At 34.4% G+C, this 12381-nt stretch overlaps 1 protein-coding gene and 1 long non-coding RNA gene across 9 annotated transcripts in view; one reads left to right on the forward strand and one right to left on the reverse strand.

Moving 5' to 3' along the window:
- RAPGEF6 (Rap guanine nucleotide exchange factor 6) overlaps window positions 1-12381 on the forward strand; it is a 226566-nt gene that overhangs the window by 48761 nt on the left and 165424 nt on the right. The window lies entirely within an intron of this gene.
- LOC110141787 (uncharacterized) overlaps window positions 7341-12381 on the reverse strand; it is a 63193-nt gene continuing 58152 nt past the window's right edge. For both annotated transcript variants that reach the window (XR_002315137.2, XR_011486771.1), the window contains one exon: window positions 7341-8360. This is a non-coding gene — a long non-coding RNA (uncharacterized lncRNA). The remainder of the gene's footprint in view (window positions 8361-12381) is intronic.

Here is a 12381-nt window from a genome sequence, read left to right on the forward strand (position 1 = left end):
TGCTTTAGACTATAACAGTTGTAGCATGTCTGTTTTTTTAAATTGTTAAATTGTATTTCATTCTAAGAAGATTTCACATTTTGTCTAGCCATTCATGAGAAGATGAAAAGTTTGAATTTTTTTTTGTCTTCCATTCTTTCATCTTTCCTTCCCTCCTTTTATTCTTCTTTCATTTCTTTTCCTTTCTTTTTTTTCTTTTATTTATTTCTTTCTTTATTTTCATTTATTTTTATTATTTGAAATTTTATTATTTTAGTTTAGGCACTTTGATGAATAATGCTGCTATAAAGATTCAAATACAAGTCTTTACATGGGCTGTGTATTTTTTCTTTTGTAGATATGTAGGAGGGGATTGCTGTGTCATATTAATATGTATTTCATTTTTGAGGAAAGGTCCAGATTGCTTAAAAGATGACTATTATGTTACATACTGACCAAGAACGTACCATGAATTTCATTTTTTTGCATCCTCTCCTTCACTTGGTATAGACAGTCTTTTGATTATTACTATTCTAGTATGTGTTTAACTATCTCAGTGATTTTAGCTTGTGTTTCAGTAGTGACTATTACTGTTGAGGCTCTTAGATGCTTATTAAAAGCATTCCTGTACCTTTATTGAAATGTCTGTTCAAAGCGTTTCTCCGTTTTTCATTTATCTTATCTGTCTTAAGTTGTAAGAATTTATGTTTTAGATACAAATTCTTCATGAGATGTATGATTTTTAATTGTGTTTGTCTTACCAAGTTTTAAGAACTTAGATGTTTTAGATACAAGTTCTTTGTCAGATATATGATATGCATGTATTTTCTTTTTTCTGTGGCTTGTTTTTTCCTTTTTTAATAGTATCTTCTGAGGCACAAGTGTTTTACATTTTCAAGAGTTTTTTTTTTTTTTTTTTTTGAGAACCTAGATTTTGGTGGTGTATCTAAGAAATCTTTGTTTAGCCTAATAACATAGTTTTCTCTTATGATTTCTTCTAGATGGTTTTCACTTTCAGCTATTATATTTTGGTCTAGTCCATTATGACTTCATTTTTGTTTTTTTTTTTGTTTTTCTTTGTGTTTTTGCTTAAGAATAGCCAGTTGACCCAGTGCCATTTTAGAAGGCGTTGAATTGCTTTTGTTGAAAATCAGTTGACCATATATATGTCTGTTTGTTTGCTTTTGCTGAACTAATGTTTACTCTGTTTCATTTAACTGTAATTCTATCTTGGTACTAATCTTCTGTCTTAATTATTATGGCTTGTTGTAAGTTGTCAAATCAGTACCGTGAGTCTCACAGCTTTGTTCATTTTTAGAGTGATTTTGCTTATTTTAGGTTCTTTGTTTTTCCATATGAATGTAAGGATATGCTTGTTTTATAAATCCTGATAGGATTCTCATAAAAATTATTTATTGTTTATTTCATAATAGACTATTTTTTTACAGCAATTTTAGGTTTATAGCATGGAGTGGAAGGTATACAGATTTTTCTTTTTTTAACATTTTCTTGTGGTACTTTATTTACAGTTTTGAGAGCGTTTATGGAGGGCAATCAGGTAGCTAGTACAGGACTTTATAAAATGTTGGTTCCCTTTACCAGAAGTTCTTTTAGAATTTATTCTAGAGAAATAAGATGCAAAGCTTTAGTTTCAAGGATATTCACTGAAGAGTTGTTTATAATTGCAAAAAACCCCAAAACTGTAAACAATGAAATGTTCAACAATGGAAAACTGGTTATATCAATTATGGTATATCTATCCATTAAAATACAAAAAAAATCATATTAAAACATATTAAAAACTAAAAGCAAAAAAAGAGGCTAAGTCTAACTCATAAACACCAAAATTTTCTTTTGGCTATGCACAAAAAAAGCCTGTGTTTACACAATAATCTTTTTCTTTTCTTCTATGACAGTATTTGAACAATAAACACATTTAAATTTTAGTACAGCTTCCAGTTATGCAGATACATTGTTAAGTGTACCATTTGTATTTTAGTAGCTAAAGGTGCTTTAGACTAGAGGGTTTTTAAAGTCGCTCAGTCGTGTCTGCCTCTTCGAGACCCCATGGACTGTAGCCTACTAGGCTCCTCTGTCCATGGGATTTTCCAGGCAAGAGTACTGGAGTGGGTTGCCATTTCCTTCTCCAGGTATACAGATTTTTCATATACTTTTCTGCCCCTACTCATGCATATTCTACACCATTATAAGCTACTCTCACAAAAGTGGTACATTTGTTAAGAGTTGATGAATCTCATCCAAAGTACAGTTTATATTAGGGTTCACTCTTGTAGTGTACCTTCTTTGTGTTTGGACAAACATACAAAGCTATATTTTCACCATTATAGTATTATGCAGAGTAGTTTCCCAGACCTCAGATTCCTCTTGAGTTCCACCTGTTAATTCCTTCCTTTCCACCAACCCCTGGCTTTTTTATAGTTTTGCATTTTCCACAGTGTTATATAGTTGAAATCATACCATATATAGTGTTTTCAGATTGGATTATTTCACTTAGAAATACATAATATAAGTTTCCTCCTTGTCTTTTCATAGCTTAATAGCTCATTTCTTATAGCACTGAATAATAGTCTGTCTTCTGAATGTACCACAGTTTGTTTATTCATTCACATCCTGAAGAGTATCTTGGTTGCCTCCGTATTTTGCCAGTTGTGAATAGTTGCTATAAACATCTAGGTGCAAGTGTTTCTGTGGATATAAATTTTCAACTCCTTTGGGTAAATACCAGGGAATGTGATTACAAAATCATATGGTAAGAGTATTTTTAGTTGTGTAAGAAATTGCCAAACTGTCTTCCAAAGTGGCTGTACCATTTTGCATTATTAGCAGCAATGAATGAGAGTTCTTGTTCCTCCACATCCTTCGCAGCATTTGGTGTTGTCAGGGTTCTGGATTTCGGTCTTTCTGATAAAAGTGTTGTGGTATCTTGTTACTTTAATTTGCATTCTTTGCTGGATTGTCTGTGAAGGTCTCTCACCCATTTTTTAATTATGTTGTTTGTTTTTGTATCTTTAAGAGTTATTTATATGTTTTAGATAATGATCTTTTATCAGAACTCAGTTCAGTTCAATCACTCAGTCGTGTCCAACTCTCTGCAACCCCATGTACTGCAGCACGCCAGGCTTCCCTGTCCGTTACCAACTCCCAAAGCTTACTCAAACTCATGTCTCTTGAGTTGGTGATGCCCTCCAACTGCCTCATCCTCTGTCATCCCCTTCTCCTCCTGCCTTCAGTCATTCCCAGCATGAAAATCATTTCCCAGCTGGAAAATCCCCAGCATTTTCCAATGAGTCAGTTCTTTGCATCAGGTGGCCAAAGTTTTGGAGTTTCAGCTTCAGCATCAGTCCTTCCAGTGAATATTCAGGACTGATTTCCTTTAGGATTGACTGGTTGGATCTTCTTGCAGTCCGAGGGACTCTCAAGTCTTCTCCAACACCACAGTTCAAAAGCATCAATTCTTTATCAGAATACTTTTTCAGATATTTTCTCCCAGTCAGTGGCTTGTCTCATTCTCTCAACTATGTCTTTTGTAGAGCAGTTTTTAACTTTAATGAAGTTCAGCTTATCTGTTTCTATTTTATATATCTTTCCTTTAGTGTTGTAGATAAATCATTGCTATACGCAGCATCATCTAGGTTTTCTCCTGTATTATCTTGTAGAGTTTTGTAGTTTTGCATTTTACATTTAGGTATGTGGTCAATTTTGAGTTAATTTTTGAAAAGTGTGTGAAGTGTGTCTAAATTATTTTTTTAAGATGTGGACATCCAGTTGTTTCAGCACCATTTGTTAAAAAGACTGACTTTGCTCCATTGTGCTTCCTTTGCTTTTTTGTCAAAGATCGGATGACTGTATTTACAGAGGTCCATCCCTGGGTTCTTTGTTTTGTTCCATTGATGTATTTGTTCTTTCAACAATACCACACTGTCTTGATTACTATAGCTTTGTGGTGAATCTTGAAGTCTGACAGCATCAGCCCTTTGATTTTTTTTTTCTTCTCTTTAAATGTTGTGTTGACTATCCACAAAATAACTTTATGGAATTTTGATTGGCATTGCAGTGGTCTAAAATCAAGTGGGAAGTACTGACATCTTGACAAAATTGAGTCTTTTTGTCCATGAACAAGGACTGTCACTTCATTTATTTATTTCTTCTTTGATAATTTTTTATTAGAGTTTTGTAATTTTTCTTATATATAGATTTTATGTAGATTTTGTTAGATTTTTACCATAGTACAATTGACCCTTGGAAAATGCTGGTTTGAATTACTAAGTCCACTTACACGTAGTTTTCTTTTTTCCACTAAATTCTGTAGGAATACAGGATTCACAGTTGGTTGAATTAGCAGATGTGGAACTGCCAGTGTGGAGAATTGACTGTGAAATTATACTCAGATTTTTGACTCAGGAAGGTTTGGTATCCCTAAACCCCTGTGTTGTTCATGGGTCAACTGTATTTTATTTTCGGGTATGCTCATAATTTTTGGGTATTTGTTGTATCACATCCCACATATTCTTGCTGTTTATATAGGAAAGCAGTTAACTTTTGTATATTAACAACTTATTGACCAGAGAAGTATTAATATGTCTTTTGTTACCCAGATGCTATTGATTGGAGACATTTCAGTATTCACATATATAACAAATTGCCAGCTATGGACGTTAGTTTCTGCAGAAATCCCCTGGCCAATGATATGCTAGCCTTGTATCCTGCAGCCTTGCTGTAATCACTTACTAGTTTCAGGAGTTTTCTTGGTCAGTTTTTTCAGGTTTTCTACATAAATGATCATATCATCTGAGAACAAGGACAGTTTTATGTCTTCCTTCACATCTGTATACCTTTTATTTCCTTTCCTTACTATATTAGCTAGCTAGGACTTCCAGTACCATCTTTTTTTAATATATATTTTTTAAGATTTATTTGTTGGCTGTGGCGCATCTTCATTGTTGTGTGAGGGTTTTCTCTACTTGCAGTGAGTGGGGCTACTCTTCATTGTGGTATACGGGCTTCTCATTGTGGTAGCTTGTCTCGTGGAGCAGAGGCTCTGCGCCTGCAGACTTCAGTCGTTGCAGTGCGTGGGCGCAGTAGCTGTGTCTCGTGGGCTCTAGAGCGCTGGCTCAGTATTTGTGGTGCAGGCTTCATTACTCCTGGGCGTGTGGCATCTTCCTGGACCAGGAGTTGAACCGGTGTCCCTAGCTTTGCAAGGTGGATTCTTAACCACTGGACCATCAGGAAGGCCCTGATACCATCTTAAAAGCCACGCTTCAGAGGGAGCATCGTTGCTTTTCTCTGTTCTTGGTGAAGCATTGAGTTTCTCACCATTAAGTGTGGTGCTGGCTGTTGGTGCTTTGTCAGATAGTTGTTACCAAGTTGAGAAAGTTCCCCTCTATTTCTTGCTTATTGAGAGTTTTATCATGAATGGGTGTTGCATACAGAATGGAAAGGAAGAAATAAAACTACCTGTACCAGTTTCTGTGTGTAGAGGGATCTATAAACTTAACTAGTAAAATTTAAAGTATATCATGGTCACAGGATATAAAATCAATATATAAAAACTAGTTGTATTTCTTTATACTAGCAGTGAATAAGATTAAAAATTAAGTTAAGAAAACAGTATATTCAGAATAACCTCAAAAATATTAAATAATTTTTAAAAGTATAAAACTTACACACTGAAAAACATAAAATATTAGTAAGTGAATTAAAGATAATGTAAATATATGTAGAAACAATCCAGGTTCATACCCAGGAAGATGCAGTATTGTTAAGTATTAATCTGTAGGTAAAAAATACTCTTGGATTTCCAGTTGCTGCTAGGCCATGTAAGAATCTTGGAAATTGCTGCTCTGTTCTAATAACAACTATTAGGTTGGTTTAAGAGTAATTGCAATTGCATTGTTGAATATTGCCATTTGAAATTGTAATACATTCTTAAATAAATGTGGTTATGTTAAACATCAATTTAATGTGCATTTCTCACTTTTTTCTTCTTTTTTGCTAATGGCTTAGTAGATAGTGTTAGTTGCTCAGCCATGTCCAACTCTTTGTGGCCCCATGAACTATAGCCTACCAGGCTCCTCTGTCCATGGAATTCTCCAGGCAAATGTACTGGAATGGGTGGCCATTTCCTTCTCCAGGAGATCTTCCTGACCCAGGTGTCAAACCTGGGTCTCTTGCATTGCTGACAGATGTTTTGCCATTTGAGCCACCAGGGAGCTAATGACTTATTACTTGCTATTTATAATGTTTATTTTAACTGTATGTAGGAATAAACAAACTTATTTCTCATGGGCAAAAATGTGTTGATTTTTAATGGTTCCTATTTTGATTAACAAAGATGTGTTTGAGCCTAGTTATAATGATTTAAAATTCATGATCTGAAACCACAATTACTTTTGTACCAACCTAATACAAAGCTGAATAGACTGAAAAATAAGTAACTTTTCTTAGGTCCATAAGGGAAGTGAGGTAACAAGGGAAGCTGCTGTTCCCAAATTAAAGAGAATGACAGATGAATACAAAAATATCAAAAGTTAGAGCAACAGTCTCTGAGGCAGCTAGTGTCAGCGTAGGAAAATTGAGCTGTAGTTGATGAACTTCTGGAGACTCAATGTGGACTACTCTCAGTTAAAAAAAATTGGGAAATACTGAGTCATTGAAAGAACCTCCACCCTTTTATGAGTTTTACCTCATAGATCTCAAACAGGTTCTCATAGTGAATAACAGAGAAAAAGCCCTTTGTGCTCCTGTCAGAGGGGAGGAAAAGGGAAACATTTTTGAAACATGCTATAGGCTTCTTAAGAATGTCTGCGCTTAGGAGAAACTGTTCCATTAGAGCCTAACAGACCTGCAGAAAGGTAAATAACTCAGCTCTAGCCTACTCTAGCAATCCTGTCCCACCTAAAACGAGAACAACAGAGAAACGTGAAATTCACAGCCCACTGGCAAAGACTCACTGAAAGAATGAGACCTAATCTTAGAACTATAAAGTACTTCCCCTCCCATCACACCTTACTATCATATTACTAAAGGTGTATTTGTAAGTAGGTCCTTTTATCCAGTACATCATTTCTCACTAGCAAGAAAAAATTACAAGGATTTCTAGAGGGTAAAAATCAGTTGGAAGAGACAGAGCAAACATAGGAACCAGATTCAAATATGCTAGAGATGTATAAAAAGAATTACACAGCATAACCAAATGGGATTTAACTTAGGTATACAAGGCTGGTTCTACAATCAAAAATCAACTAATGTAATCCATCACATCAGCAGACTAAATCCAGCAGTAATGGCTGAGATTTCAAAACTCTACTCTCAATAAGTGATATAACTGCTATAATGAAAAATTCATAAAGCTTAAGTCTATCAACTACTTTGATTTAATAGATAGTTTTTTCAGACTTAGATCTTTCTGCAAGATAGAGCTTATTCTAGACCATAAAACAAGTCTCAGTAAGTTAAAAAGGATTGAAATCATAGTTTTTCCTCTTAAGTGTGTTGGAGTGGAATTATAAATGGATACTAGAGCAAAATGTGGAAATTGAAACAGTGCCTTTGTAAATGACCTGTAATTCAAGGAAGAGTTGACAACAGAAATTAGAAAGAATTTTGATGAATGAAAATGAACATGCATCACAATTTATGGAATTCAGCTGAAGGACCTTAGAGGGGAATTTTTAGTACTTTTATGGTCTCAATTGGAGAAGGCAGTGGCACCCCACTCCAGTACTCTTGCCTGGAAAATCCCATGGACAGAGGAGCCTGGTAGGCTGCGGTCCATGGGGTCACTAAGACTCGGACACGACTGAGCGACTTTACTTTCACTTTTTACTTTCCTGCATTGGAGAAGGAAATGGCAAGAATCCCAGGGACGGGGGAGCCTGGTGGGCTGACGTCTGTGGGGTTGCACGGAGTCAGACATGACTGAAGTGACTTAGCAGCAGCAGCATGGTCTCAATTCAACCATCTTAAGGTTTTCCAGCTTAAGAATAATAAACTCAAAGTGAACAGAAGTTTTGAGTGGAGATCAGTGAAAAAAACAGAAAAATAGTAGAGGAAAATCAATGAAACAAAAAGTTCTTTGAAAAGATCTATAATATTGTTATACCTTGAGATAGATTGCCCTTTTAAAAAAGAATAAACAGATTATCAATATTAGGTACTGAAAAGGGGGATATTACTATCATACAGAAATTAAAAATATTGTTAGGGAAGTTTATCAGTCAGTTTATACCAACAAATTGGACAAATCTTAAAAAGACATACACTGGCAATGTACCTGGCAGTCCAGTGGTTGGGTCTCTGAGCCTCCAGTGCAAGGGGTGGAGAGCTAATCTCTGTCTGTCTGGGAACTAAGATCCCACAAGCTGCATGGGAAAGGAAAAAAAGACATATATTAACATAAATACACTCAAAAACAGTTAGAACATTTCAACGTGCTTATAAAAAGTAAATAGTTATTATATATATTCCCATAAGGAAATGCCTAGGCCTAGATGGCTTTACTGCTAAGCATTTTTCAGATAGTTCAGTTCAGTTTAGTCGTTCAGTTGTGTTCGACTCTGCGGCTCCATGGACTGCAGCACCCCAGGCTTCCCTCTCCATCACTAGCTCCCAGAGTTTGCTCAAACTCATGCCCATTGAGCCAGTGATGCCATCCAACCATCTCATCCTCTGTTTCCCTCTTCTCCTCCTGCCTTCAGTCCTTCCCAGCATCAGGGTCTTTTCCAGTGAGTCGACATTTTGCATCAGGTGGCCAAAGTATTGGAGCTTCAGCTTCAGTGTCAGTCCTTCCAATGAATAGTCAGGAGGGAGCTCGGGGCCCTCAGCAGCAGAGGTGGGAGGACCCAAGGGTGGGTGCGAGACCTCTTAGCTGGAGGGTGAGGAACATGTGGGCCATCCTGACCCTAATCTATACCATTAGTACCAACTCACCCTCCTGGAGACAGCCAGAGGCTCTACCAGCCGGACCACACTGGAAATGGGCCTCAAACGCTCACGCCAGCTCGGCCCAGCAGAGAGATGTTTAATGAAGCATTATTTTTAACATTAATACATATGTAAACTCTTCTGAGAAATGGAAGAAAGAACTTTTCAATCTCCTTTATGAATATAGTATAATGATGTACTCTTGTAAGAAAACTGCAGTTATTTCTCCTGAACATACCTGTGGAAATTAACAAAATAATAACAGAGCAAATCCATGAATATATTAGAAGTATTAGACATTTGTGATCAGGTTGGGTTTATTCTAGGAATGCAATGAAGTTTAAAATCTGTAAAACAATTAATGTAGTATTCTTCATTAGTAAAAGAGTGGACAGAAGCTACATGATCCTTTCGGTAAGCAGAAAAAAAAAATTTGACAAAACTCAAAACTCGTTCCTGATAAAATTTTTAAAATTTAGCTCTATGGAAGGAAACTTCCTCAGTAACCCTTGTCTAGAACATGTATAAAAATTCTGTGCTCTAAAAAGTTTTTAGTTTCCATTTTTTCATTTATATCTCTGATCCATTTCTAATGTTTGATTATGGTATTAAAATCTTCCTTTTTTCTGTATTGATATGTGGTGGTTTTATCACTACTTGTAGATAATATCTTTCCCCCCATTGAATTCCCTTGGCACTTTTGTCAGAAATCAATTGAACATATATGTGTGGGTCTGATTTTGTTCTCTCGGTCCTGTTTTATTGATCTATAAATTAATCTGATACCATACTGTCTTGAATATTCTAGCTTTATAAAATTATCTTGAAATATAAAATATTCCATCTTCTTGTTTTCCAAAATTGGTTTAGTTATTTTAGATCTTTTACATTTCTATGTAAATTTTATAATCGTCATGTCTATGTCTCTAAGGCAACTTGTTGATTACATTGAATTTGTAGAAGAACATTTCTATCCATAAATTAGGTATATCTTATTTAGGACATCTTAATTTTCTTGTCAGGTTTTTTTTTTTTTTTTTGGTCAATGTTATATAGTTTTTTTTTTAGTTGGCAATTTTATTGAGGTTTTTTGCATGTTTTTATAAACTTATTTCAAGTATTCTGTGTTTTCATTCTACCTTTACTGGAATTAATTTTTTTTCAGATTGTTCACTGCTAATATACAATAAAAGCATTGATTTTTGAATATTGAGCTTGTATCCTTCAATCTTGGTAAATTCACTTCTTTCTTAAAAAAAAAAAAAAATTGTTTGCACCAATTTAATTTGTGCCACACTGCTTGCAGTTGGCTTCTTACTTCCTTGACCAGGGATCAGACCTAGGCCACAGCAGTGAAAACCCTGAGCGCTAACCACTGGACTGGATTCCCTAAAAACAGAATGTATAGAATTTACTTAATGTACAGTCATGTCATCTCCATTGCAGCTTTTCTCATGCCTTTCTTGTATACGTTATTGTTCTAGGAATTCAAATAGTTGGAGTATGTTTCTTTATGTCAGTACTTTAGCTGATCAATTCAGAAGGAATGATATAATTACAAAATGGCTTTTTCAGTAGCCCCTAATAACACTTGAGGTCTGGTCACTGATCAAAAATGGATACTAAATCTAATAGACGGAAAACTGATAGGAAAATTTCTAATATTGTGGGTGTATCAAATTGACAGTGTCTAAAACCACTCACTGTTTTTAACACTACTAAAAACTGGCACAACCAGACATTATGAGTCTACATATGTGATGTGGTAGAATATTCCACTAGGTCTTTAAGAAGAAAAAAAGCGCTTCTGTTTCTCTGTTGAATTCATGTTTATCTCACTTTCTTAAACATTTGGAGCATACTTAGAAATAGCTGCTTCAGTGTTGTCTGTTGATTCTCTCACTGCTGACAGCTGTAGATCTGTTTTTATAGATTGGTTTTTCTTTGGCTATGGATAATATAGTCCTCTTTGCATGGTATTTTTTTGTTTTACTGGATGTCAGATTTCTATGTTGCTGTATTCCACCTTTTGTGTTATTTCTTTTTTTTTCTATTTATTTTTATTAGTTGGAGGCTAATTGCTTTACAATATTGTAGTGGTTTTTGCCATACATTGACATGAGTAATATCTGAGTGAGTCTAGCACTTCTTTAGTGTAGACTAATTTATCACATTGCAAAGGAAGTAGATTTCTGAAGATCCTACCTAATGTTCAGTATATTATGTAGTCTTTCAACCTAATACAAATTATGTAGAATACATAATACAGATTCTTTACCATCTGAGCCACCGGGAAGCCTGGTCTTTACACACCCCAAATCTGTCTCTGTCTTTTGAATTCAGTGACACTGGCAGACTCTGCTAGGTTTCTCCCTTTTTGCATTGTAGCCTGGAGATTACCTGTACTTAGTAAAATTGGGATGTTCTAAGGGTCATCTTGGGTTTTTTATTTCCTCTCTAAAGCATCCACATACATGTCCTACCTACTTTCCAAAATCTTGAAACTGTTGTTTAATGTGTTTTGTCTGATTTTCCTTTTTTTTTTTCCACGTAGGAGAGCAAATCTATTCCCTGTTATACCATCTTGAAAGTAAACTTTTACAAATTTGCTTTTATTGTTTTATGTATTACATAAGGTAGGAGTTTTGGTGGGAGGAAGAACAAAAAAAAACAACACAGGCTAGTGCTTAAGGAAAAACAGCAGTGATTTTTTTGTTATGTTAAAAGTAAGTTCATTTGGATTTTGATTAGGATTTTGTTGTAAACTAATATTTGTATATAATCACATACTTTGTGGAAAGTTGACATTTTTATAATAGCTTCCTTGTAAGTATGTGCTATATCACTTCTTTTATTATGCCCTATTTTCAATTCATCAATAACATTGTATAGTTTTTTTATAAGTGATTTCTGTATTTCCTTATTAAATTTATATTTTGGTATTTATAGTTGCATTATTAGTGGAGTTTTAAAGTTATTTTTTATAGTGTTTTATTTATATATTTTATAATTAACCATAGTACTAAATTTCCATTTTGTAGTATTTTAGATTGATTTTATTGCATATTAAATATATTAACCTTCTGTGTTGTCTAGTATTTTTTTATATCCCACCTTTTAAAAAATTCAGTTCATCTTTTAAAATGAAAATTTAAAAATTTTAAAATTTCAGTATTTATGAGTGCTTTCTTCTTTTGATTTGCTTAGAAATCTTTCTTCCAGACAAATACATAAAAACTCAAATTTTCTTTGAGTACTACTGCAGTTTTTATTTTTTCCAAAGAGCTATCCAGGGATTCTAACACTTTTTTTTTTTAATGAATCACTTCTGTATCTTACTTTATTTTGTAATACATTCAAGTGATAATATCTTAAAGTTTTTATGTCATCTAATATCAGTTTCAAAAATTTGTTCTTTTTAAATATTCTGTAATTTTAGCGTTACTCTTCAGTAGGTGT

The sequence above is a fragment of the Odocoileus virginianus genome, chromosome 3 (genome assembly GCF_023699985.2).
Source record: "Odocoileus virginianus isolate 20LAN1187 ecotype Illinois chromosome 3, Ovbor_1.2, whole genome shotgun sequence".
NCBI lineage: Eukaryota > Metazoa > Chordata > Mammalia > Artiodactyla > Cervidae > Odocoileus > Odocoileus virginianus.